The sequence below is a fragment of the Saccopteryx bilineata genome, chromosome 5, assembly GCF_036850765.1.
Source record: "Saccopteryx bilineata isolate mSacBil1 chromosome 5, mSacBil1_pri_phased_curated, whole genome shotgun sequence".
Classification (NCBI taxonomy): domain Eukaryota; kingdom Metazoa; phylum Chordata; class Mammalia; order Chiroptera; family Emballonuridae; genus Saccopteryx; species Saccopteryx bilineata.
Window position 1 is genome coordinate 240,683,323 of NC_089494.1, and position 26,782 is coordinate 240,710,104.

Consider the following 26,782-nt stretch of genomic DNA (forward strand, 5'->3'; position numbering starts at 1 on the left):
AAAAAAACCCCACAAAACATGTAGTTTATTAATACATTTATTTTCAAGAGACACAGTATAATCTAATCAAGGGTAGATGAAAAACCTTACATAACTGTAGAGAAAAAATGGTGATGAAATGTAATGTTGTGTCTCATAATTATTTTGAAAAGTAGCATATACCTAACATAAAGCATAGCATATGATACAGACTAAAGCTCAATAATTATTAAGGCAATCAATAAATAATAAAATATAATTTTTATTACATTATAAGTCTTATGCTTATTACAGGAATTGGTTACCATATAGGTAAACATTTACCCATAGATATTAATAGATGAAACATCTATCTCTATATTCCAAGATTTCTATTAACACCCTTGAATGAACTAACATATTTTATGGTTTCATCTAGGGAGTTGTAATTAAAAAAAAAATAGTAAGAACATTCTAGAAATGGCCAAGTCCTTAGTACTGATTAGACTACTACTCATGCAAATAACAATGGCAAACACTGTACAAAATGTAAGTTAATTTTTCAGAGGGACTGACGGGAGGCCAAAGAAAGCAGACATGAAAAGAAAGTCACCTCTTGACAAAGAAATCCACGCTCACTGGGTGACATTTTTATTTATATGATATTTTCCCAAAGTCACTCCCCACTCCGTGGGACATGGAGCAAATTGTAAAAGAAGCAGAAAGTCACAGTTTTATTGACTTGAGGTATAAGAGGAGAGAATTTAAGGCTAGGAGAGAGGTTGAAATTGAGAAGGTATTCAGGAAGGAGAAAGTCCTAAAGTCAATGTGTAAACTCCTCTCTAATGTCTGACCCTGAACTTCATGTGTTTGGGGTTCCTGTGAAAAGCAACAGCTGGAAAGTGAAAGAATTGGCCATATGTTTTAGCTGATGCCTATTCCGATGAAAACAGAGATTGCTGCTTGAGTTTTGTCAAATAGATGAGTTTGATAAACATGTCAAACTTTACACAAATCTGCACCATCCTTAAATTGAGCCTCCACAAATCTATTGTTGGTGATCTCTCAGTCATTCTCTTGCCAGTCACAACAAACTTAAGTCCTATTAGACATTATAAATTCTTTGATTTTTAGTCTGAGAAGGGTGGACAACCATTGGTGGATTTGAACAGAGGGATGCAATGGGCTAAGTAGCATTTTGAAAAAGGATCACTTATCTGCTGAGTTAACTATGGACTACTGGGGCGGGTGTTAAGTATAGAAACAAGGAATCTATTGCGATAACACAAGACAGATTGAATTTTCTTGTATGATGACACCGTGATAGTTAAAATGGCATAGATTAAAGAACAAGCCACCATTAAATTTTTTTGAACACAAAAATTGTGTGAACAGAGTGTTACAAATGTACCAGCATATAAGTCAAGAATGCAAGAATGTTAGAAAATGTGTGCACACGTGTGCACACACACACATACACATCAGTAACTTCATCACTATTTGCACTGTAATCCAAAAGTAAAGAAGTGAAGTTGGCTCTGACTGCTTATAATTTTGCTGTGGGTAAGGAGGTCAGAGTTATTAGGTGGGGAATAAATTCAAAGATATTCTTCTATCCTGTTATCAGAGTAGTTAGATATATTCCTTTTGCCAGTACACAAACCTAAATTCAGATTTAAGTTTTGTATTTAATATATGTGTTAGAAAAATAGCTAAACCTTCTTAAACTTTAGTTTCCTTCTCTGTAAAGTAGAGGTAACACTTCATAGGGTTGAGAAGAAATAAATGAGACAATGCATGGAAAGCATGGTTTCTGACATAGAGTAGGAATTTGATAGATGCTAGCTATCTTTTTTTATTTTAATGGGGTGACATTGATAAATCAGGGTACATATGTTCAGAGAAAACATCTCAAGGTATTCTGACATTTGATTATGCTGCATTCCCATCACCCAAAGTCCAATTGTCTTCCATCACCTTCTAACTGGTTTTCTTTGTGCCCCTCCCCTCCCCCAACCCCCTTTCTCTCTTCCCCCCCACCCCGTAACCCCCACACTCTTCTCCATGTCTCTGAGTCTCATTTTTATGTCCCACCTATGTATGGAATCATATAGTTCTTAGTTTTTTCTGATTTACTTATTTCGCTCAGTATAATGTTATCAAGGTCCATCCATGTTGTTGTAAATGATCTGATATCATCATTTCTTATGGCTGAGTAGTATTCCATAGTATATATGTACCAAAGCTTTTTAATCCACTTGTCCACTGATGGACATTTGGGCTGTTTCCAGATCTTCGCTATTGTGAACAATGCTGCCATAAACATGAGGATGCATTTCTTCTTTTCAAACAGTGCTATGGTGTTCTTGGGGTATATTCCTAACAGTGGGATAGCTGGGTCAAAAGACAGTTTGATTTTTAATTTTTTGAGGAATCTCCATATTGTTTTCCACAGTGGCTGCTCTTCATTATTGTAACCATCAGCATACCTCCTTATTTTAAGATTACAGTTAGCATTATGCATGGAATTCTCATCACTTAGGGAAGCAATATCATGAGTCTGTTTCTCTCAATAAAAATGACTTACCTAGCTTAGAATAAATATGTACATATTGGTAGAAAAGAGAGATAGTTTTAAATAGTTGTATAAAAATGTGCAAAAGTAACAAATCAAATTTAAGTAAAACATGTCTTCTGTAAAGGGAGATTTTACCTTATTTATTTAATATCATGCCATGCTTTTTTCAGTACTTAATTTGTACCTGTAACCTCAAGATACTCAGTTAAACAAGGATCAAAAATATATATTTCTATCTCACTTGTCCAAGTAGATACACAGAGCTTGGAAATACCAGAGAGGGAATTTGCTTTTGGGTTTCCGGATAAAAAAGATTGAAGAATATGTGTGTATGTTTGTTTGTATGTATTTACATATTAAATATATATTTACATTCTACATATAATTTATTAATGATTAACCATGGATCATTATTATTACAAAAAAAGTTTATAGTTTGCATTGTACAAAGTTCTATATTTTTATTATTATTTTTTGGATTGAGCAGTTGGTTTAAGAAAAAATCTAATAGGTTGAAAATTCACAATATTTTAACTGTGGATCAGCTGCAGATGGTTACAACATTCTGATGATATGAGAATAGACTGACATAAATAAGCATTAGTAAAAATTCTCAAGTAAATAAAAGTCTAAAATTGTTGTTCTTTTGGCAACATATTGCAGTATTGTTGTTTCAGGTAATAGTAGATCCAATAGATAAAACACTGACTTAAAATCTATATACCAGGTAAGAAATTTGTATTATTTAACAGATTGTTAAGTAATTCTTAAATTAAAAATTCTATGACTTTATTTCTAAATCACCCCATTTTCCATTTTTACAAGTGTATATACATGCATTCATAAAATCCTTTTACTGCTTTATTTTCATTTCTGATTGTTTAGTTGAGAAAGGGCAGATGTAAACTTCTGCTGACTTGGCAGGTGGTGTTGAAACAGTGTGAACTGAGCAATTAAATCCTCTTTGTAAAAGAAAATAGGTGTAGCCACAGTCCTCACCTCACCTGCTCTCAGCAAGCTGTGAGAGCTGCTCCTCTGACACACTGCCATTTCTGGGAACTTCAATAGGCAGGGGTTTTTTTGTTTTGTTTTTTTGTTTGTTTGTTTTGTTTTCAATAGGCAGTTTTAAGGGGACTATGGAATTGGGTTTCCTTCACTATTAAGAGTTATTTAGTGGAACATTTTTTTCTTTTTTGGAGAGTAAGACTTGACAAATATAGACATTTTGCATGCATATGCTTTAAGTCTTTACAGATAATATATTGAAAAATGTCCAAAATTGTCTCAGTGGACATTTTTGTCCCTAGAACTGCTTATATTTGATCTCTTTGATTATTTTTATGTGATACCTAAGTAGTAGAGCATATGACTAACGAATTCAATTGCAGTAGAGCCATGCTGGTTCTCAGTTTATATCCTGAAGCATGAAGACTAATTACCTTTAGTTTATCTACAAAGCTACAAACAGCACAATTGGTCATAAAGTTATATTGTCCTTTTCAAAATTCAGACATCATATGTGACTCAAGAGCCTCCTGCTCAGTAAATTCTATCAGCACATAATTTTTTTTCCAGAAATAACTTTCTTTTGGACATTTAATTATATAAAGTTTCTTTATTTGTATATACTTCCTTTTAGTGAAATAGATACATTTTGCAAAAAGGTAAAAAAAGTTAACGAATCACAAATTTTTTTGTTATAGAATATCTGATTTGTTATTAACAACTCATGTTCTCCATTAGTTTACAAACAAATGTTTGTTAATCTCAGTTATTGTGCAGGATGACTATTTCATCTCTTTTCTATACCTTACTATTCCTAACACTTCTTTATTCTCTAGACTTTTTGTCAATGACTGGCCATTTCTCTTTCTGTCCTAAGATTGTGGAATAAAATCTTTCTGTCCAAAAATTTCTTCCACAAATTTCTGTAACCATGTTTGTCCGACTCACTCCTGTCTCCACATATAGTATTTTTCCCATAGAGAAAGTGGTCCCTTCTACATCCAGGATAGCTCCTAAATTGAGTTTTAAATTCCTTGCCTTCCAAACTTCTCTGAAATTTTGCAATAATCAATTGTCCCAATTCTCTCTTTGCGCAATTAACATCTTCTTTACAATTGCATTCTTCCTATCAATATTTCCAGATGTTAAATATAAAATTCTTCATCAGGACGCTCACCTAAATCTAGACAGCCTATGATTTATCTGCTCTTCTCTCAGCTGACTTCTCCCCGGATTTATCACTCACTCCTCAATTCACTCAGATCTGGATTTGCTTCCATCTCTTCACCAAAACCATTCTCATTCATTCAAGAGTAGACTTTTTTTGGCTATATTTCCAAAAGGCATTTTTAATGCCTTTTATTATGTATTTCTCACTGTTTTAATGATACTTTTTGGATGCTTGAATTTCATGAGACAGTACTCTCCTTTGTTACCCTATAACTCTCCACCTGCATGTTCTATAATACTTTTTGGCATGCTCAATCTGCTTACCTCCGAGGTTGGAGGCCTCCTAGGATGGGTCCTAGAGCCTTTTGTAGAGCGTGACTTAGCCAATATTATACACATTACTGACTTCAATTTCAGCTGTAAAAAGTGATTCAAACATCATTGTATTTTCTGAGACTGTTAGGTAGGAAATGAATAATCAAATAAATAGTGTTGGAGCTGTTATTTCAAGTTCTACCATTGTGAGCTTTTAAACTACTCACTTTTTATTTATTTATTTTTTAATTTTTTTTATTTATTCATTTTAGAGAGGAGACAGAGAGGGAGAGAGAGAGACAGGGGGGAGGAGCTGGAAGCATCAGCTCCCATATGTGCCTTGACCAGGCAAGCCCAGGGTTTCGAACCGGCGACCTCACCCTTGGCAAGACTCACCAAGGAAAAAAGGCACAGGACTCAAATAAATAAAATCCAAAATGAAAGAGGAGAGATCACCACAGACATCATAGATATACAAAGAATTATTGTAGAATACTATGAAAAATTATATGCCACCAAATACAACAATCTAGAAGAAATGGATAAATTCCTAGAACAATACAACCTTCCTAGACTGAGTCATGAAGAAGCAGAAAGCCTAAACAGACCAATCAGCAGGGAGGAAATAGAAAAAAGTATTAAAAACCTCCCCAAAAATAAAAGTCCAGGCCCAGACGGTTATACTAGTGAATTCTATCAAACATTCAAACAAACAAACAATCCCATAAAAAAATGGGAAGAGGACATGAACAGACACTTCTCCCAGGAAGAGATACAAATGGCCAACAGATATATGAAAAGATGCTCAGCTTCATTAGTTATTAGAGAAATGCAAATCAAAACTACAATGAGATACCACCTCACCCCTGTTAGATTAGCTATTATCAACAAGACGGGTAATAGCAAATGTTGGAGAGGCTGTGGAGAAAAAGGAACCCTCATTCACTGTTGGTGGGACTGTAAAGTAGTACAACCATTATGGAGGAAAGTATGGTGGTTCCTCAAAAAACTGCAAATAGAACTACCTTATGACCCCGCAATCCCTCTACTGGGTATATACCCCAAAACCTCAGAAATATTGATACGTGAAGACACATGTAGCCCCATGTTCATTGCAGCACTGTTCACAGTGGCCAAGACATGGAAACAACCAAAAAGCCCTTCAATAGAAGACTGGATAAAGAAGATGTAGCACATATACACTATGGAATACTACTCAGCCATAAGAAATGATGACATCAGATCATTTACAGCAAAATGGTGGGATCTTGATAACATTATAAGGAGTGAAATAAGTAAATCAGAAAAAAACAAGAACTACATGATTCCATACATTGGTGGAACATAAAAATGAGACTAAGAGACATGGACAAGAGTGTGGTGGTTACCAGGGGTGGGGGGAGGGAGGACATGGGAGGGAGGGAGGGAGAGAGTTAGGGGGAGGGGGAGGGGCACAGAGAACTAGATAGAGGGTGGCGGAGGACAATCTGACTTTGGGCGAGGGGTACGCAACATAATTTAGTGACAAAATAACCTAGACATGTTTTCTTTGAATATATGTACCCTGATTTATTAATGTCATCCCATTACCATTAATAAAAATTTATTAAAAAAAAAACTCACTTTTTGATGTTAAAATTAATGTGTTGATTTTTTTGAGATACAGCTATTTTTTCTTGGGCAAAAATAATTTAAAAATCACATCATTAAATTACCAACTCTATAAAAAATTTAAAAATAACTCCCTAAAAGAAATATGAAAATTTTGTTTCTCTTTTCCACTAAATATAGTGAATAATACACATAATACTGGGTGTAAATAATTAAAGCTGAGATGCTTTCTGTCAAAAAAATTTTTATTGGTCGTACACAGGAAGTATACCATCCAACTATTGTTCAACCCTGCATGAGGTTCCAAATTCACTTGCAGTTCCAGCTTTTCCAGCATAAGGAAAATAGTTCAAAATACCACTTCTATTCCTCTTGAAAACTAGGGAGTAGAAGTCTATTCAGAAAATAGCAGCTTTGGTTTAGAAAGTATCAATAAAATGCAGCAATTCATAAACTCAGCAATGTCAGCTTTTACATATAAATAATGAGTGATGATGAATCCCATCGCGTCTGTGTGTTCTTAAATGTGGAGAATAGTTTGATTTACTTTTAAGGTTTTGTTTTTTTATGATATAGAGAAGATTTTTTGAATCAAATAAAGCTAGGGTTGAATTTCATCTTTGCTTCTTAGTAACGAGAATTTGTGTGACAATTTTTTTACCTCCTATTTTTAAAATGTTTGTATTTATTTATTTTACAAAGACAGAGAGAGAGTCAGAGCAAGGGACAGACAGACAGGAATGAAGAGATGAGAAGCATCAATCATCAGTTTTTTGTTGCAACACCTTAGTTGTTCGTTGATTGCTTTCTCATATGTGCCTTGACTGTGGGCCTTCAGCAGACCAAGTAAGCCCTTGCTCGAGCCAGTGACCTTGGGTCCAAGCTGGTGAGCTTTTGGCTCAAACCAGATGAGCCTGAGCTCAAGCTGGCGACCTTGGGGTCTCAAACCCAAGTCCTCAGCATCCCAGTCCGGCGCTCTATCCACTGCGCCACCTCTTGGTCAGGCCTTTACCTCCCATTTTTAAGTTGAGATCAGTTTCTTCATTGGTAGTATGGAAAAAGGTGTTCCTAAAATGTTTTTAAGAATATGTCAAGTAATCTATGTTAAAGTACTAGCATTGTGCTTATCTCATATTAGGCGTTCATTATTTTTTTCTTGTTGTTTCTTGGCTTTTCCATTCAGAGTTCTCTAAGATGACACCCAATGCTAATACATGACTTCATCCATATCTATCTATCTATCTATCTATCTATCTATCTATCTATCTATCTATCTATCCATCCATCTCTCTATCATCTATCTAATCTATCATCTATCTATCTATCTATCATCTATCTACCTATCTATCTAATCATTTATTGTTATATTTTATTTTCCACTATAGTCTTAAATGACAACATAGTAATTTTTTTGAGACCATAACAGAGAGGAGTAGAAGATAAATCTAGATGAAGAGTTTCCTAAACTACTGGTATAAGAGCACCAACTATGGTTTCAGAAGGAAGTGAGTTTGAATCCTACATTAATCACTAAAACTTAGGGCAGGCTACATTTTTTCCCTAATCCTTTGTATGACAAATTTAAATGTCATTTAGTTTGTGAGTTGCTTATAATGTTCTCAATATCTGACATATATAATAATTATTATCTGGCATATATATAATAAAGCACTCAATAAAAACTACCTCCTACTTTCATTGCTACCCCTGAAACTACTATATTCATAATATACACTGCTCACAAAAATTAGGGGATATTTTATTGCTTCATATTCATTTGAAATATCCCCTAATTTTTGTGAGAAGTATAGATGACAAGTCCTCATTCTGTTTATTTATAAGGACTGATTTGAACACAAATATGAAGCATTGGGTATTAATAGATATAACTTTAATGTCAGGCTTGTAATTAGTGTTTTGAAGGCTTTTAAGAAAGAATTAGTTCCTATAATATCTGAATAAAGTCAAATTTTATTTCCCTAGATTTACTGATTTAATAAATGAAAGTATGAAAGTCCTAGGGAGATTTAGCCAAGGTCTGCTTCTTTAAGTTCATACCAATTTCCTCATTTATTTTTGATTTATCACAGCCTGAAATTTTACACCTCTCTACTGGCAAAATTAAATTAAATTGCTTAGCCTGCACTTACTGTCCTGTCCCAAGCTCCCAGCCCAGTGGGCTTGTAATATTGTTATTACTTAGTCCGACTTGAGCTTTCCACTAAAAACAACAACAACAACAAAAGGATTTAATTAAAGTTTAAATTAAGGAAGTAAAGAGTTCATAAATTATGCATACTGTATTTTACTATTTTATATGTTTCCCACACTTTCAATGTTTAAAAAGTTTTCAGAAATGTTTCATATTAAGAGCAATAAACTGACCCATTAAAAATGATAAATATTTTACATTAGCGTTTTCTTCTTTGAGCACATTGATTTTGGTACTCTTCTTTTATTTAGAATGAACTATCTTTAAAACTTTATAAGGAAAGAATAGGAAATAGTGTTTATTACATTCCATTAACATTTCATAACTTACCTCAGTATGATTTTAATTATTTCAAGGGTTGGAATGAAAAGTAGCATAACTAGTATAACCATGTTATATGCAATTTTAAATATTGCAGACTACAAATAACTTAATATTTACTGCAAGGATAATTGTTTTCCTAGCACTGAGAACAAAATTATTTCTTGAATGTGATTATTTTCTTTATTATTTTAAATTTTATTATTGTAAAAGATTATAGTTCTGTTATGTGTGTTATATATTCATCTGACTTTAGTCCTCAGAAAGCATATGGTGTAATTGCCAATTCTTTACCCTTCTATGTGAGCATATTAAAAACTTAAATGATATCAGATATATATATTTTTAATCTTTTTTTAAATTTTTATTTTATTTATTAATTTTAGAGAGGAGAGAGAGACAGAAAGAGAGAGGAGAGAGAGACAGGGGAGAGAAGCTGGAAGCATCAACTCCCATATGTGCCCTGACCAGGCAAGCCCAGGGTTTCGAACCGGCGACTTCAGCATTTCCAGGTCGATGCTTTATCCACTGCGCCAGTTTCAGATATATTTTTTAAAAGACAAAAATCTCACAATGAATGTATATTTTATTTAGGCACTCATCTATGCCTTTTTATATATAACTTCATTTATACCACATGACCGTATGGCTTGGGTTATACATTACTCTGTTTTACATTTTTTACTTTCTTTTTTTAATTTTATTTATTCATTTTTTTTTCTTTTCCTTTTTTTTTTTTTTTTTGTATTTTTTCTGAAGCTGGAAATGGGGAGAGACAGTCAGACAGACTCCCGCATGCGCCCGACCGAGATCCACCGGCACACCCACCAGGGGCAACACTCTGTACACCAGGGGGCGATGCTCTGCCCCTTCGGGGCATCACTCTGCCGCGACTAGAGCCACTTTAGCGCCTAGGGCAGAGGCCAAGGAGCCATCCCCAGCGCCTGGGCCATCTTTGCTCCAATGGAGCTTTGGCTGTGGGAGGTGAAGAGAGAGACAGAGAGGAAGGAGGGGGGGGTGGAGAAGCAAATGGGCGCTTCTCCTATGTGCCCTGGCCAGGAATTGAACCCGGATGCCCCGCACGCCAGGCCGATGCTCTACCGCTGAGCAAACCAGCCAGGGCCTATTTATTCATTTTTACAGAGGAGAGAGAGAGAGGGAGAGGGAGAGAGACAGAGAGAAAGAGACAGGGAGAGAGAGGAGAGAGAGACAGAGAGAGAGAAGGGGGGAGGAGCTGGAAGGATCAACTCCCATATGTGCCTTGACCAGGCAAGCCCAGGGTTTCGAACTGATGATCTCAGCATTTCCAGGTCAACGCATTATCCACTGCGCCACCACAGGTCAGACCCTGTTTTACAATTTTTTTTTATGATTATATAAAACATAGGTTTATTACACTTTTTTTTTATCTTGTCGTTCAATTATGTTGCATACCCATCACCCAAAGTCAGATTGTCCTCTGTCACCTTCTATCTAGTTTTCTTTGTGCCCCTCCCCCTTTCTCTCTCCCTCTCCCCCTCACCCCGTAACCACCACACTATTATCAATGTCTCTTAGTCTCACTTTTATGTCCTACCTATGTATGGAATAATGCAGTTCCTGGTTTTTTCTGATTTACTTATTTCACTTCGTATAATGTTATCAAGAAAGATCCCACCATTTTGCTGTAAATAATCTGATGTCATCATTTCTTATGGCTGAGTAGTATTCCATAGTGTATATGTGCCACATCTTCTTTATCCAGTCATCTATTGATGGGCTTTTTGGTTGTTTCCATGTCCTGGCCACTGTGAACAATGCTGCAATGAACATGGGGCTGCATGTGTCTTTACATATTAATGTTTCTGAGTTTTTGGGGTATATACCCAGTAGAGGGATTGCTGGGTCATAAGGTAGTTCTATTTTCAGTTTTTGTTTTTTTTTTGAGGAACCACCATACTTTCTTCCATAATGGTTGTACTACTTTACATTCCCACCAACAGTAGATGAGGGTTCCTTTTTCTCCACAGCCTCTCCAACATTTGCTATTACCTGTCTTGTTAATAATAGCTAATCTAACAGGTGTGAGGTGGTATCTCATTGCAGTTTTGATTTGCATTTCTCTAATAACTAAAGAAGATGAGCATCTTTTCATATATCTGTTGGCCATTTGTATTTCTTCCTGGGAGAAGTGTCTGTTCATGTCCTCTTCCCATTTTTTTATTGGATTATTTGTTTGTTTGTTGTTGAGTTTTATGAGTTCTTTGTATATTTTGAATATTAGGTCCTTATCTGAGCTGTTGTTTGAAAATATCATTTCCCATTTAGTTGGCTATCTGTTTATTTTGTTATCAGTTTTTCTTGCTGAGCAAAAACTTCTTAGTCTGATGTAGTCCCATTCATTAATTTTGCCTTCACTTCTCTTGCCTTTGGAGTCAAATTCATAAAATGCTCTTTAAAACCCAGGTCCATGAGTTGAGTATCTATGTCTTCTTCTATGTACTTTATTGTTTCAGGTCTTATGTTTAGATCTTTGATCCATTTTGAGTTAATTTTAGTACAGAGGGACAAACTGTAGTCCAGTTTCATTCTTTTGCATGTGGCTTTTGAGTTTTCCCAGCATCATTTATTGAAGAGGCTTTCTTTTCTCCATTCTGTGTTGTTGGTCCCTTTATCAAAAATTATTTGACCATATCTATGTGGTTTTATTTCTGGATTTTCTATTCTGTTCCATTGATCTGAGTGTCTATTTTTCTGCCAATACCATGCTGTTTTGATTGTCGTGGCCCTATAATATAGTTTGAAGTCAGGTATTGTCATGCCCCCAGCTTCATTCTTTTTCTTTAGGATTGCTTTGGCTATTCAGGGTTTTTTATAATTCCATATAAATCTGATGACTTTTTGCTCCATTTCTTTAAAAAATGTCATTGGAATTTTGATGGGAATTGCATTAAATTTGTATATTGCTTTGGGTAATATGGCCATCTTGATTATATTTATTCTTCCTAACCAAGAACAAAGAATATTCTTCCATCTCATTATATCTTTTTCTATTTCCCTTAACAATGGTTTATAGTTTTCATTATATAAGTCCTTTACATTCTTTGTTATGTTTATTCCTAGGTATTTTTTTTGCTGTTGTTGCAATCGTGAAGGGGATTATTCTTTTGAGTTCATTTTCAAATGTTTTATTTTTGGCATATAGAAAGGCTATTGAGTTCTGTATATTAATTTTGTATCCTGCAACCTTACTGTATTGGCTTATTGTTTCTAGTAGTCTTTTTATGGATTCTTTCGGGTTTTCAATATATAGGATCCTATCATCTGCAAGAAGTGATACCTTTACTTCTTTCCCGATATGGATGCCTTTTATTTCTTTGTCTTGTCTGATTGCTCTGGCTAGAACCTCTAGCACCACATTAAATAAGAGTGGAGAGAATGGACAATCCTGTCTTGTTCGTGATTTAAGGGGGAAAGCCTTCAGTTTTGTGACATTTAATATGATTTAACTGATGGTTTATCATATATGGCCTTTATCATGTTGAGATATTTTCCTTCTATACCCATTTTGTTGAGAGTCTTTTTTTTTAATTATTTATTTATTTATTTTTATTTATTCATTTTAGAGAGGAGAGGGAGAGACAGAGAGAGAGAGACAGACAGACAGAGAGAGAGACAGACAGACAGAGAGAGAGACAGAGAGAGAGAAGGGGGGGAGGAGCTGGAAGCATCAACTCCCATATGTGCCTTGACCAGGCAAGCCCAGGGTTTTGAACCGGTGACCTCAGCATTTCCAGGTCGACGCTTTATCCACTGCGCCACCACAGGTCAGGCCTTGTTGAGAGTCTTAAACATAAAATTGTGTTGTATTTTATCGAAAGCCTTTTCTGCGTCTCTTGATAAGATCATGTGGTTTTTGTTCTTTGTTTTGTTGATATGGTGTATTACGTTAACCGTTTTACGTATGTTGAACCATCCTTGAGATTCTGGGATGAATCCCACTGGATCCTGATGTATTATTTTTTTAATATGTTGTTGTATTCGATTTGCTAGTATTTTGTTTAGTATTTTAGCATCTGTATTCATTAGAGATATTGGTCTGTAGTTTTCTTTTTTTGTGCCATCCTTGCCTGGTTTTGGTATGAGGGTTATGTTGGCCTCATAAAATGTGTTTGGAAGTATTGCTTCTTCTTCAATTTTTTGGAAGACTTTCAGTAGAATAGGAACCAAGTCTTCTTTGAATGTTTGATAAAATTCACTGGTATAGCCATCTGGGCTTGGACTTCTATTTTTGGGGAGGTTTTTAATCGTTTTTTCTATTTCTTCTCTACTAATAGGTTTGTTTAGGCTTTCTGCTTCTTCTTGACTCAGGCTAAGAAGGTTGTATTGTTCTAGGAATTTATCCATTTCTTCTAGGTTGTTGAATTTAGTGGCATAAAGTTTTTCATAGTATTCTAAAATAATTCTTTGTATATCTACAGTGTCTGTGGTAATTTATCCTCTTTCATTTTGGATTTTGTTTATATGAGTTCTTTCTCTTTTTTCCTTGGTAAGTCTTGCCAAGGGTTTGTCAATTTTGTTGATCTTTTCAAAGAACCAGCTCCCTGTTCTATTAATTTTTTCTATAGTTTTTCTGTTCTCTATTTCATTTATTTCTGCTCTGATTTTTATTATCTCCTTTCTTTGGCTGGCTTTGGGTTGTCTTTGTTCTTCTTTTTCTAGTTCCTTAAGGTGTGAAGTTAAGTGGTTCACTTGGGCTCTCTCTTGTTTGTTCATATAGGCCTGAAGTGATATGAACTTCCCTCTTATCACTGCTCTTGCTGCATCCCATAGATTCTGATATGTCGTATTGTCATTTTCATTTGTCTGTATATATCTTTTGATATCTGCACTTATTTCTTCTTTGACCCATTCATTTTTTAAAAGTATGTTATTTAGTTTCCACATTTTTTGTGGGATTTTTTTCCTCTTTTTTGCAGTTGAATTCTAGTTTCAAGGCTTTATGATCAGAAAATATGCTTGGTACAACTTCAATTTTTCTGAATTTGCTGATGATATTTTTGTGGCCCAACATATGGTCAATTCTTGAGAATGATCCATGTACACTGGAGAAAAATGTATACTCAGTCACTTTGGGATGAAATGTCCTATAGATGTCTATCATATCCAGGTGCTCTAGTGTTTTGTTTAAGGCCACTATATCTTTGTTGATTCTCTGTTTCGATGACCGATCTAGAGCAGTCAGCGGTGTATTGAGGTCTCCAAGTATGATAGTATTTCTGTCAGTTTTTGTTTTAAGGTCAATAAGAAGCTGTCTTATATATTTTGGTGCTCCTTGGTTTGGTGCATATATATTAAGAATTGTTATGTCTTCTTGATTCAGTGTCCCCTTAGCCATTATGAAATGACCATTTTTGTCTCTGAGTACTTTTGCTGTCTTGTAGTCAGCATTATCAGATATGAGTATTGCTACGCCTGCTTTTTTTTGGATGTTATTTGTTTGGAGTATTGTTTTCCAGCCTTTCACTTTGAATTTGTTTTTATCCTTGTTATTTAGATGAGTTTCTTGTAGGCAGCATACAGTTGGATTTTCTTTTTTAATCCATTCTGCTACTCTGTGCCTTTTTATTGGTGAGTTTAATCCGTTTACATTTAGTGTAATTATTGACACTTGTGAGTTCCCTATTGCCATTTTATATCTTGCTTTCTGTTAGTTTTGTGTCTTGTTTGATCCTTCTCGTTCATTTTTCTATCTTTTGTTTTTAATTGGGTGTATTCCATACATCTTTCCTCTGTTGCTATCTTTCTTAAATCATGTGCTTCTGTGGTGGTTTTTTCAATGGTGGTTACCTTTAAGTAATAAAAAGAGTTCCTACCCTGTTCATTGTAGTGCACTGTTCTGTGAGTACTTTTGCATTCCATCGTCCTTTGCTAGTGTTAATCTCCATCCTCTCCCCTCTTTCTTTTTATTGTTCTCACAGTTTAAATTTGGTTTTATTGTGTTCTTCTTGGAGCTTTTACTTGTGGCTTTGTTTTTTTTTTGTTCTTTGTATCTGATTGGAGAACCCCCTTTAGTAATTCCTGGAGTGGAGGTTTTCTGATGATAAATTCCCTCATCTTTTCTGTATCTGTGTATATTTTTATTTCTCCTTCATATTTGAAGGATAGCTTTGATGGGTATAGTATTCGTGGCTGAAAGTTCCTCTCTTTCAGGGCTTTAAATATTGAGGTCCACTCTCTTCTAGCTTATAGAGTTTCTGCTGAGAAATCTGATGATAATCTAATGGGCCTTCCTTTATATGTTGTATTCTTCTTTTCCCTGGCTGCCTTGAGAATTTTTTTTTTGCCTTTGGTTTGTGCCAATTTCATTATGATGTGCCTTGGAGTAGGTTTGTTGGGGTTAAGAAAACTCGGAGTTTTGTTTGCTTCTTGAATTTGAGGCTTTTGTTCTTTCCACAGGCTTGGGAAGTTCTCATCTATTATTTGTTTGAGTATGTTCTCCATTCCATTTTCTCTCTCTTCTCCCTCTGATATACCTATTATTCTTATGTTATTCTTTCTGATGGAGTCAGACAATTCCTGTAGGGCTTTCTCGTTTTTTAAAATTTTTGAGTCTCTTTCTTCTTCTCTCTGTTGTGCCTCAAGTTGCTTGTCTTCTATTTCACTAATCCTACCTTCTATCTGGCCTGTTCTATTAGCTAAGTTTGTTACCTCGTTTTTCAGCTCATGAATTGACTTTTTCATTTCTGTTTCATTTGTTTTTATAGTTTCAATTTCCTTGGAAATATATTCCTCCTGTTCATTGAGTTGTTTTCTGAGCTCACTAAATTGCCTTTCTGTGTTTCTTGTATATCTCTGAGTATTTTTATGATTTCTATTTTAAATTCTCTGTCGTTTAATTCCAAGGTTTCCAATATCTTAATTTTTTTCTCCATATATTTGTCTTCAGCTATCTGTGTTACCTCTCTTTCTTTTGTATCCATGATATTCGACTTCTCTTCCTTGGTGGCATCTGAGTGTGGTTTTGTTGATAGTATTAATGAGATTTAATAAAGAATAAAAAGTTAAAAGAAATAAAAAAATGAAAAAGAGTTATTTTTTTTAAAAATTAATAATTAAATAAAGAAAAATAAAATAAAAATAAAAAAACAAAATAATTCCCCCCTCCTTTTTTCCTCTCCTCTCCTCTCCCCTCTTTCTTGAGAAAATCTTGTGGTGAACTGTGAACTATATTGTACTACATAGAACAAACAATGCCTGTAATGGAGGGCCTGAATTGGGGACAAGTAATAAAGGGGCAAAAAAAAAAAAAAAGAAAAAAAAGGGGGGGTATGGATCCACAAAAAGCAAATAAGGAAAAAATTTAGATCATGAATAAAATGATTTGCTTTTAGGTTTTGGTTGATTAAGAGTTAGGATGAAAGGAATAATAGGGAAACAGGAAAATGGGTGGACAAATTAAAAAATTACTATTGTATTTAGTGGAACAAGAACTAGATATAATGGAGAGCCAGGGATGGGAGCACTGCTAGTGAGTTAAAAAGGTGAAGTATAAACCCTCCAAAATGCCACAAACATAAGTTTGAGTCCCAGATAAGATAATTTGTTCGTTATTGAGGTTTGAATGAGAGGAGACGTAAAGGAGAAAGGAAGAAACTAATATAGAGGGAGAAAAGAAAGAGAGAGAGAGAAAAAAACAGGGAACCACTAAAAGAAGAAAAAAGAAAAAAGAGGAGAGAGAGAGAGAGAGAGAGTTAAGGGTTTTGGAGTACAACCCTCATAGAGAGAAAGGAAGAGGAAAGAAAAGATAATGGGAGATGTAACACTTATGGGTAGTGTAGTTCAAGGAGAGGAGAGTAAGACTGGCAGAGAGTTAAACGACCAAATTGGAAGAGGGAAAAAAAAATCAAGAATGAAGATAAGAGAAACAAAACAACAAATATAATAAAATGGGATAAGTTATAAAGTTTGTGGATTATTCTTGATTTTGAAAGGTTATCTTCTTGCTTTTTCTTTTCTCTCCCTCTTCCTGGTTGGTGACTCTGTACCCCGGGTTCTGCCCCTTTGGCACACTCAGGTAGAGGTTTGCAGTTGATAAGTCTCTATGGCGATGTCATGTATTGTGCTTTAGTCTCGTTGGCAGTCGAGGCTCATTAGCATTTATAGGCTCTGACACTGAGAGAGTCCATGTTCCTAGAGCCTCTCTCCTGGTCTTTTCTTCCTCAATTAGTAGCCTGATAATCCAGCTATGGGGTTGCTGCTGCCTCTGCCTGGATAGTAAGAGGCTCAAAGAGCTGGCAAATCCCCACTCTATTCCCACTCAGCTCAGAGCTCTGGGGAAGGCTCAGTCAGTCAGAGCTGCTAGCATAATCAGGCGGGGCTTCCGCCCACTCAAAGACCTCTGGCTCTGCCACTCTGTCCAGTAACATGGGTGGACACCCACTCCTGGGGCGCTTGGAGGAAACTCTCACTCACTATCTGTGCGCAGGCCAGGATATCAGACCGGCAGTCTCACCCTCTGAGTGTAACCCCCACCCGCTCAGAAAAGTTCCAGCGTTGGAATTGGCTCTCACGCCCTCCCCGTGCATGGCTTTTTCAGGGCACTGGGGCGGCCTGGAGATTTCACTTTTGGCCCACACAAAGGCCCCTGACTCTGTCCCTCTGTGGGATAATATGGCGCCCACTGCCGAGGCACTCGGAGGAATCTCTCGCTCACTATCTGTGTGCGCAGACCAGGATATCAGGCCGGCCGCCTCACCCTCTGAGTGAAACCCCCGCCACATGGAAAAGTTCCAGTGTTGGAATTGGCTCTTGCACCCTCCCCGTGCGTGGCTTTTTCAGGGCGCTGGGGTGGCCTGGAGATTCCGCTTTTGGCCCACACAGAGGCCTCTGACTCTTCCCCTCTGTGGGATAACATGGGCGCCCACTCCTGAGGTGCTCGGAGGAATCTCTTGCCCACTCTCCGTGCGCGTCAACCAGGATATCAGGCTGGCCACCTCACACTTTGAGTGAAGCTCCCATCCGCATGGAAGAGTTCCAGTGTTGGAATTGGCTCTCACTCCCTCCCCATGCGCAGCTTTTTCAGGGTGCTGGGGTGGCCTGGAGATTCCGCTTTCAGCCCCCACAAAGGCCTCTGACTCTGCCTCTTTGTGGGATAACACAGGCGCACACTCCTGGGGCTTTCAAAGGAATCTCTCGCCCACTATCTGCGCGCAACGACCAGGAGATCGGGGAAAATGGCTGCCCCACTTGTCTTTCTTTGTCTGGGTTTGGCATGAGTGTTAGCTTGTATTGACTGGGTTGCCACAGGCACGGTTTTTTCATCTTGGCTTGGATCTCTGTGCCACAGCCTGGTTCAGCCGTTTGTGCCGCGGCCTGGATCTGTTCACCCCCTTTGCCTGCCTTAGTTTCTATACTCTCAGTTCCCAGTGAAAGCAGCCCTATTTAGGTTATTGAGGAAGGCGGAGCATTTCTTACTCCCTGTTTCCTTCAGGGTTTGATTATATATTTAGCCAATTTTTCACTCGACCATACTTTCTGGTGTATTGCAAAACATCTGGAGGCTCCAAGGATAGGTTTTTCTGTTTCTGGTTGAAGATCTTGTTGAGTTTTGGGGGAGATTTATCGGTATCACTTCCTACCATGCCATTACTCTGACGTCATCTCCCCTGTTTTACATTTGAGGAACTGGAGGCATAAGGCTATTCAGGAAGTTGCCCCAGGACATGAAAGTAGAGCGAGAGTGCTAGAATTTTGATCCAGATTGTAGGACTTTGGTTCTCTTATAATTATTATGCTTGATGGCCATAGTATAATATATGCCAGGTGCAATAACACTAAATAAATTTATAGTTTGCTATACGTATTTAGCTTTCTATACACATCAGATGTATCTTATACAAACTTTATTTTAATGCCAATTATAAAATATCACTTATGTATTGTTAACGATTAAAAACATTGAACTTTGAAGTTTAGCACAATAGGTGAGAAATGTGTCTGCATTCTAAAGAGAAAGAAAATTTGTAGGAATGAGATTGTACATTTGAAATTTGCATGGAATAAGCATTAAAAGACCTATAAATAAAACTGTTAATGACTGAGTATGATTTTAAAGGCTATGGTTCTGTTTGATTTATCTTACAGACACAAGGGGAAGAAGTTCGAACATAATTCCTCTCAAAGCTGTTGTGGGAAAGAATCAAATCCTACTTTACACCTGATTCCTTCATTAACAAGTAAGTGAATTAATGTTTAAACAAGACACAAATATGTTTAATTAATAAGTTTAAAAAGCCTTTCATGAGGGTATGCACCATTAAATTCCGAAGGCCACTGAGTTTGGGTCTATTTCCTAACTTGTGTTTATGTTATTTTATAGTCATTGTTTTAATTTTCCCAATCAAAACCAGTCTTTGTAAAAGGTGAAGTAGGAACTTTTAATATCTTGTTGGAAAGCTAATGTGTAGATAAAATAATGCCTCCCCAAAGATATTTGTATTCTAATCCCTGATGTTAAATCTGTGAATACATTCACAATGTATGACAAAAAGGAAGTATGATTGTAGGTAGAATTGATGCTAATTAGTTGACCTTAAAAGAAGGGGATTATGCTAGATTATCCAGGTCTACTGTAGTCACAAGGATATTTGAAAGTGTTCTTTCACATATTATCAGGACCCCATAACCCGTTGCTAGTTCTTATAAGTGGGGAGCTAGAATAGAGGACTCAGGATGCTAAGAGCAGCCACCAGCTAACAGTTAGGAAGGGAATGGACTCAGGACAATCGTATGGAACTAACTGATTTCTGCCAACACCTGAGTGAACATGGAACTAATTGGCTTTTCCCCCCAGGTTTACAAAGAAAAGTTTTGTGTGCTGATACATCAATTTTGGCCGAATGAGAGAGTGGTAAATTTCTGAATATCAGAACTGTAAGATAATAAATTTCTGTTATTTTTCAGTCGCTAACAGAGTTTGTGGTAATTTACTATTTGAAATTAATACACTCAGGACCCATATATCTGTATTTCAAAACTATTCTAATTTTTCAATCAACTCTCATCATTTGTCTTTTTGAAAATTTTAACATATAGTTACTCAGTCTTCCCTTTGATTAGTAATCAAATGGTCAATTTACAACAAATTGTTAAAACATTAATTGCCAGTAGCATATTCTATTTTTAACTGAAACTTAAAAATCTAACATTCATAAAATTTAGCAAATATATTTGTATGATGCCATATCTGCACATAGAAATAAACATTGTTTTTTTCACAAAGAAGGTTGTTTGAGATATTATAGATAAAGTTTTTGATATCTGAATTTTAATTTTAGAAAAATTAATGATCTGGATTATTACTGATTATTAATTCAATTTTTAAGTTAGTTATACAGTTTATTCAAGATGATTAATTTTCCTTGTGTGAGATTTAGTAGTTTCTGGCTTTCAAAGAAATGGTCCATTCTATAATAAGTTATTATATTTGTGGGCATAGATTTGTTCATAGTATTCTTTATTATCCTTTTACTTTCCTGAGTCTCAATAACCTCTCTTTTATTTCATTTCTGACATTGGTAACTTGTATCTTTTCTCTTTGCCTAAGAAGGTCCAACAGGAGCATACTTTGTTTCTGTTTCAATCTTTCTAATTCCTTCTTAAAGTTTTTATCCTTCTGTTTACATTTTCCATCTGTTCATGCATGTTGTTTATTTTTTTCATTAGACATTAGAGACTTTTACAATGTGAATCATAGATATTTTAAATTTTCTGTCTGAAAATTACAACTTCAATGTCATAGCTGATTCTGGGGTTGATTCTTGCTTTTTTCTCGTCCGACCATGTTTTAGCTTGCCTTTTGGCAGACCTTTTCTACATTGACTGTAAGGAAATGTTGATTTTCAGAAGTTGAATATGTGAAAAAAATATATCTTAGAATCAATTACATAAGTTTCATCTTATTTGTTTTCTCACTCTAAAAATAAAGAAATTGAGAGCCTAACAATGAAGATTTTTCTATACCATGTGAGTAGTGGAGATGAATGTAAGTTTCAGGTTACATAAATAATATATACTATTTGGTGGATTAACTGTAAATATAAAAGTTAAGTTTTGAAATAACCTCCTTTTTTGTTATTTATAGGTAAAGAATGCGTTTCTAATTTAAATAGCACATATCAAATGATAATAACAGCTGTTGGATTGAGAACACGGTTGCCTTATATGGTGTACTTGAGGTTTACTGTACCTAGTTGAAATAGGTAATTATGCTTTCTAGGTAGCTAGTAAAAAATGACCAAGTAAAAGAACTGAACTTTTTCTAGGACCTCATGATGGAAGGAGAAGTTTTTAACTGCTTTGTAAATTGAAGAGTAAATTGTAATCTTTATAAAAGTTATCTATTTTAGTAATTACCAGTCATCTGCTGGGGTAAAGGGATGAAAATGGAGCCAGAGAAGAATAAGATTCAAGGAAAAAAATTTCTTTTTAATTCTGTGAGAGAAGGGGAGGCAGAAATAGACTCCTACATGTGCCCTGACCAGGATCCACCTGGCAAGCCTCCTAAGGGATGATGTTTTGCCCGTCTGAGGTATTGCTCTGTTGCTCAGCAACTGAGCTCTTCTTACCGCTTGAGGCAGAGGCCATAGGGCCATCCTCAGCACCCAGGGCCAACTTGCTTCAATAGAGCCATGGTTGTAGGAAGGAAGAGAGAGAGAGAGAGAGAGAGGAACAGAGGAGAGAGAGAGAGAGGGAGAGAGGGAGAGAGGAGAGAGAGAGAGAGAGAGAGAGAGGAGTTAGAGGGGAAGGGGTGAGACTTCTCCTGTGTGCCCTGACTGGGAATTGAACCCAGGACATCCACATGCCGGCCGGCATTCTACCACTGAGCCAACTAGCCAGGGCAAAATAATTTTTTAATAGACTCAAAAGACTTTGCATAATCAAATTTTTTTTTTCCAGGAGGGAATGATCTAAAACTGATCTTTCAGGCTATAAAATTGACAAAGGTTTTTTTTTTTTTCTTTTTTCTTCTGGAGAATCAAATGCCTGAGCTAATGAAAAATTTTAGGGAATAGACTATGACAATTTTATTTCTGATTTTTGTATATTCTCTTTCTATATTTAGAAGTATCCTTTTTTATTTAATTAATTGTGTTTACATAGATTCCAGGGTCACCCCGAATGCATCCCCCTCCCCCTATTCACCTCAACGTCTCTCTTGTCCCCCTCCCCTCCAACGCCCTCCCCCCTTTCCTTCAGGTTTATCCCATCCTCTCATCCCCTTTCCCTCTGTCCTCTTTTCCTCTGGTCCATTTGATCCCTCCTCTGTTTCAATTCTGTTCTTCAGTTCTCATTATTCCATGGATTATTCAAATGAGGGAGGTCATATGATATTTTTCTTTCTCTGCCTGGCTTATTTCACTCAACATAATAGTTTCCAGATCTCTCCATATTGTTACAAAACGTATTATTTCCTTCTTTTTCATAGCCCCACAGTATTCCATTGTATATATGTACCACTGCTTTTTAATCCACTCGTCCACTGATGGACACTTGGGCTGTTTCCAGATCTTCGCTGTTGTGAACAATGCTGCCATAAATATGGGGGTGCATTTCTTTTTTACAGTCAGTGATATGGTGTTCTTGGGATATATTCCTATAAGTGGGATGGCTGGGTTAAGGACAGTTCCATTTCTAATTGTTCGAGGAATACTGTTTCTCACGGTGGCTGCACCAGTCTGCATTTCCACCAGCAGTGCAGGAGGGTTCCCCTTTCTCCACATCCTCGCCAGCACCTATCATGTGTTGTTTTGTCAATGAGCCATTCTGACTGGTGTGAGGTGGTATCGCATTGTGGTTTTAATTTGCATTTCTCTAATGATTAGTGATGTTGAACATTTTTTCATTTGTCTATTGACCATCTGTCTGTCCTCTTTGGAGAAGTGTCTATTCATTTCTTGTGCCCATTATTTGATTGGGTTGTTTGTCTTCCTGGTGTTGAGTTTTACAAGTTCTTTATAAATTTTGGTTATTAATCCCTTATCAGATGTATGTCAAATATGTTCTCCCATTGTATAGTTTGTCTTTTTATTCTGTTCATATTGTCTTTAGCTGTTCAGAAGCTTTTAGTTTGATATAGTCCCATTTGTTTATCCTGTCTTTTATTTCACTTCCCCGTGGAGATAATTCAGCAGAGATATTGCTGCGATAGATGTCAGTGAGTTACTGCCTATGTTTTCTTCTAGGATACTTATGGTTTCATGATTTACATTTAAATCTTAAGTTTTTTTTATCCATTTTGAGTTTATTTTTGTGCATGGTGTAAGTTGGTGGTCTAGTTTCACTTTTTTGCAAGTAGCTGTCCAGTTTTCCCAACACCATTTGTAAAGAGACTATCTTTACTCTACTGTATGCTCTTACCTCCTTTGTCAAATATCAGTTGTCCATAAAGATGTGGGTTTATTTCTGGGTTCTCTGTTCTGTTCCATTGATCTATATGCCTGTTCTTATGCCAGTACCAAGCTGTTTTGAGTACAATGGCCTTGGAGTATAACTTGATATCAGGAAGTGTGATACCTCTCACTTTATGCTTTTTTAAGATTGCTGATGATATTCGTGTTCTTTTTTGGTTCCATATAAATTTTTGGAATATGTGTTCTATATCTTTGAAGTATGTCATTAGTATTTTAATTAGTATTGCATTGAATTTATGAATTGCTTTGGGTAATATAGACATTTTAATGATGTTTATTTTCCTAACCATGAGCACAATATATGCTTCCACTTGTTTGTGTCTTCCTTGATTTCTTTTATCAATGCTTTATAATTTTCTGAGTACAAGTCTTTAACCTCCTTGGTTAAATTTACTCCTAGGTACTTTTTTTTTTGTTGTTGTTGCAATAGTAAAGGGGATTGTTTCCTTAATTTCTCTTTCTGGTTTCTGTGTATTAATTTTATTTCCTGCCCCCTTGCTAAATTTATTAAGTCCAGTAGTTTTTTGACTGAGACTTTAGGATTTTCTATATACAGTATCATATCATCTGCAAATAATGATAGTTTTACTTCTTCTTTTCCAATTTGGATACCTTTTATTTATTCTTCTTGTCTGATTGCTGTAGCTAAGATTAAGAAGTATCCTTTTATGAATTCTGAATATTTTCTTTTTAATGTGATTTGTTAAATTGTGACATTGTGATCCATGGATACTATAATTGTTTTACTCTGTAAACTCAAAATCGACCATATGCATTGCTTCTCAAGACTTGAGAATTCTAACAGACCGTAACTGTAATACAGTGCCTCCTTACCAGGTTTGTGTCTTAGAAGCTGATATCTAGACTCTGCTCATTAATAAACCATACTTTATTAAAGAAAATAGAAAAATAAAGAAGAAAATAAGGAAGGAAAGAAGATCGGGAAGAAAGAGGAAGGTAGAGGAAAAGGAGGTAGCGTTCTGTTCCTGTTTCTCCCACGCTGAATCGTAATCAGTTGCTTTAAATATCATTTATGTCAAACACGCTTTCCCAATCTTCTTTTTTTTTATTTTTATTCTTTAAGTCTTTCAAAACCAGGTGGACGGGGCTATGTCATATAATGTAGTGTGGGATTACATGATTAGCAATATGTAATCAGCTCATGAATGGTTATGTAAGAGGGACAGATTTGCCGCTCCCCCGGACAACCGCGGGACGTGTGCTTTGGCACGTGTCCTTCCTGATGAGCCATAATTCTCTAGTATTAAGAACACCTTTTTCTGTTGGCCATTATGCAAGACCTGGAGTTTCGTAAAGAAACACTTCAGATTGGGATGCTACAAAAGCACCACAGAAAAGTGTTATTGCATGAATGACATCTCTGCTTCTTGTTCTCTCATAAACAGCACGGAGGTAGCTGTACTTCGGAGACCTTCACCAGAGTCCAACCAGAAGCTGGGTTCAGGAAAGAGGATTTTTCACGTCTGCTAACAGAAAGCACTTATACAGTTACAGGAGTTTTGCAAGCTTTCTTTTATTGTCACAGGTGTCTCTGTTATTTTTTTGTTTGTTTTGTTTTTTTGTGTGTTTTTTTTACAGGGACAGAGAGAGAGAGTCAGAGAGAGGGATAGATAGAGACAGACAGTCAGAAACGGAGAGATGAGAAGCATCAATCATCAGTTTTTCATTGCGACACCTTAGTTGTTCATTGATTGCTTTTTCATATGTACCTTGACTGCGGGCCTTCAGCAGACGGAATAACCCCTTGCTCAAGCCAGCGACCTTGGCCTCAAGCTGGTGAGCTTTTTATATATATATATATATATATATATATATATATATATATATATATATATATATATATATATATATAATATATATATAGAATATATATATATAGAATATATATATAGAATATATATATATATATTTTTTAAAATTTTTCTGAAGCTGGAAATGGGGAGAGACAGTCAGACAGACTCCCGCATGCGCCAGACCGGGATCCACCCAGCACGCCCACCAGGGGCGATGCTCTGCCCCTCTGGGGGGGTCGCTCTGCCACGACCAGAGCCACTCTAGTGCCTGGGGCAGAGGCCAAGGAGCCATCCCCAGCGCCCGGGCTATCTTTGCTCCAATGGAGCCTTGGCTGCGGGAGGGGAAGAGAGAGACAGAGAGGAAGGAGGGGGTGGGGGTGGAGAAGCAAATGGGCGCTTCTCCTATGTGCCCTGGCTGGGAATCGAACCCGGGTCCCCCGCACGCCAGGCCAACGCTCTACCGCTGAGCCAACAGGCCAGGGCCACTGGTGAGCTTTTTGCTCAAGCTAGATGAGCCTGTGTTCAAGCTGGTGACCTTGGAGTCTCAAACCTGGGTGCTCCGCATCCCAGTCCAACACTCTGCGCCACCGCCTGGTCAGGCTGTCTATTTTATTTTTTAGGCATGGTCCTGGGCAGCTTTCAGGCAGGTGTGGTCCCCTTGTCTCAGACTTCTCAGATCAACTCCTGTCATGTCTCTCTTCATTTTTCAGCCCAGGTGAGTCCCTGAAGAGTTAGATAATATAACCTATCTCTTGCGTCTTCCAAATTCTTGAAATAGAAACTACTGCTTTGATTCCCTCCGAGTCTTCCCTTTTGATTACTTTGAGACCTTTCTTTTCTCAGCACAACCAGCTCTTGGAAATCAAAAGTTTGTTTCTATTATTTCTGTTGTGTTTTTTGCTGATGTTCTATAACAAGCCTAAATTTCCCCAGAGAAATATGGATACTTTTGACTGCCTAAAACAGTAATCCTAAGACCCAGCTATACATTAGAATTAACTGGAATTTAAAATTACTAATACCCACATTCCAACCCATAAATCATATTCAGTTACTCAGGCATGTAGCTTAAAAATAAGTGTTGTTTAAATACTGCCTGATGATGGCCTTGGCTGGTTGGCTCAGTGGTAAAGTGTCGGCCTGGCGTGTGGGAGTCACCGGGTTCGATTCCCAGCTAGGGCACGCAGGAGGAGCGCCCATCTGCTTCTCCACCCCTCCCCCTCTCCTTCCTCTTTGTCTCTCTCTTCCCCTCCCGCAGCCAAGGCTCCATTGGAGCAAAGTTGGCCCGAGCACTGAGGATGGCTCTGTGGCCTCTGCCTCAGATGCTAGAATGACTCTGATTGGG